At 48.6% G+C, this 2,257-nt stretch overlaps 1 protein-coding gene across 1 annotated transcript in view; it reads right to left on the reverse strand.

Annotated features, from left to right (window-relative positions):
• Positions 1-2,257, reverse strand: part of Ccdc6 (coiled-coil domain containing 6) — a 112,406-nt gene that overhangs the window by 15,917 nt on the left and 94,232 nt on the right. The window lies entirely within an intron of this gene.

A 2,257-nucleotide genomic window follows, 5' to 3' on the forward strand; every position in this document is an offset into this window, starting at 1 on the left:
CTGGAAAGAGCTGAGAAAGATGCTGGCTATGCAGCACTGACTGTAGCTGTCTATGCAACACACACACACACACACTCAAAAAAAAAAAAAAAAAACTCAAAGAGACTAAGACAGCATTTGACAACTCTTAGGTTTATCTCACTTGTTTTCATGGAATGTGAATTAAAACTATTAACCTGAGCTGTACATCAGAATTACTTGTATCTAAAACAAAATTCTGAAGAGCGCATTGGAGTGAAGCCCCAGGTCCACATGCTAATCCCCTACTCCTGCAAATGCCACTGCCCCATGCAACAAAGGAGTTCTGTGCCGGCAATTAAGATTTGGAGATGGGATTACGTCAGAGGATGGGGTGAACCCCGTGGAAAATCACACATGAGCTGCACATGGTGGCACACAACTATAGCCCAGGCTGCACAGGAGGCGGCAGCAGGAGGGCTGCAAGGCAGAGGCCTGGACTCAGGAGAACTATCTTAGGGCACAGAGTTAGAATGCGGGACGTGGCTCAGCAGTAGAGCGCCCGGGGCTCCAAGCCCAGCACCTCCTGCTCCCACCGCACACAGAAGCAGAGTGGGTGAGCCCACCACAGCAGGGCCAGCAAGCCCTGCCCAGAAGAGAGAAAACCAAGGGCTCTCGCGTGCTGTCCTGAGCCTCCGACAGCACCATGCCCGACTCACACCTTGACGCTCTAATACATCTGTTGACCGGAGCCAGGGTACTTGTGCTGATTCATTACAGCAGAAACAGGAAACGCACTCTTCAACTCTCTGGGGCTGACTCTGATCCACCATCCCGCATGCATCACTGTACCCGAACTTGCAATCGGCTTGAGAGACGAAGATAAAGATGGGCACCACTGTGAACTTAAGTACAGGTGACCTTGGACCCAGCGCACCACCTGGGGTCTAGGAGGCAGGTGTTCCTGCGCAGGGAGCAACGTGTGGCCAGAAACACTCCCTGCAGCTGTGGCACGACTGGTGAGTGTCCACTGGCATGGGCTGAACGCACGGCACAGCCACAGACGTGAGTATTGTGCAGCCTTGAAAGGAGGAACTGGGCAACTAACTCTGCATATCCAGAGAGGTAAATAAGGGCTGGGGAGACAGCTCAGCAGCTTAAGCAATTGCCTGGCAAGCAAAAGGTCCTGAGTTTGAACCCCGGTACCAAAAACAAACAAACAAAAAAAAAAAAAAAAAACAGGTAAATACTTTAAGGTATAAAATCGGCATGAAGAGTAGGCTCACTGTGCCGCACCTTGAATGATTTTATACGTATACAAGGAGGTAAAAATATACAGCAAATGCTTAAGTTTGAAAAAAAATGTGCTCAGTAGAAGGCGCATTGCCCAAATACCCACCTACACAGCACCAAACATCCTCACGCCAGCATCCTGCCCTGGGCTCTGGGATCCTCTCCGTGGGGAGTCTCCACAGGGCACCGTCAGGAGTATGACCACTGCTGCCACCAAGTGTCACATGGCAGAACAGCAGGTTGACAGCAAAAAAAAAACGCTCAGTGCATCTCTACTGGCCCTTGTCCAGAGTTAAAATCACCAAGGAAGGTAAACACTTGGGATTGATATACAACACGCCGCGGGCAGCGACTACAGCACAACTGACACCAGAGCTGCTCTGAAGGCAGCAAGAATGATAGGCAGGCGCGTCTGAAGCAAGGGGGTCATGCTGGGGGGTCCGTGGCAATGGGTTTTTCATTACAGTAATTTTAAAAAATTTAAACAGTCACCATACTTCTCCATCACACTCACATGTATTATTCAGAAGAACACATGAAAACTGTGCAGCTGTGGGAGCAGCTAGGTGGGGACAGGGAGGAGGGACGGCGACTTCCTGGCTGCTGACCTCTCACTGCTCAGCTAGAGAAATCTGAGCGGCCAGATAGAAATAGAGAAACCCAAGAAAATGTAGGGACACCGGTACTCAGAAAGCTCTTCCTTTTGACCTCTAACTTGACATCTTGGCCTTTTCCAAAATATTAAATATGCATCTATTCTTATAAACATGAAAAACAAATGAGGGTTAAGACTAAATTTATGGGGGCTTCCCTGGTGGAGGAGCTCCCCCCTCTGGTGGTGCTTCCTCGGGACCCACCATTGAAGAGGTTGATTAAGCCAACTTTAAATAAAAACATAGCATTCTTCCACAACCAATAAAATTGAAGGACCTAAATTTGTAGCAAATTCTGTAGCAGTTAAAGTTGAGCTGCTATAGTAAAGTACTGGGCATTCTCAATACTTGAA

This window comes from Octodon degus, unplaced genomic scaffold (assembly GCF_000260255.1).
Source record: "Octodon degus isolate 3935 unplaced genomic scaffold, OctDeg1.0 scaffold00240, whole genome shotgun sequence".
In the NCBI taxonomy this organism is placed as follows: Eukaryota; Metazoa; Chordata; class Mammalia; order Rodentia; family Octodontidae; genus Octodon; species Octodon degus.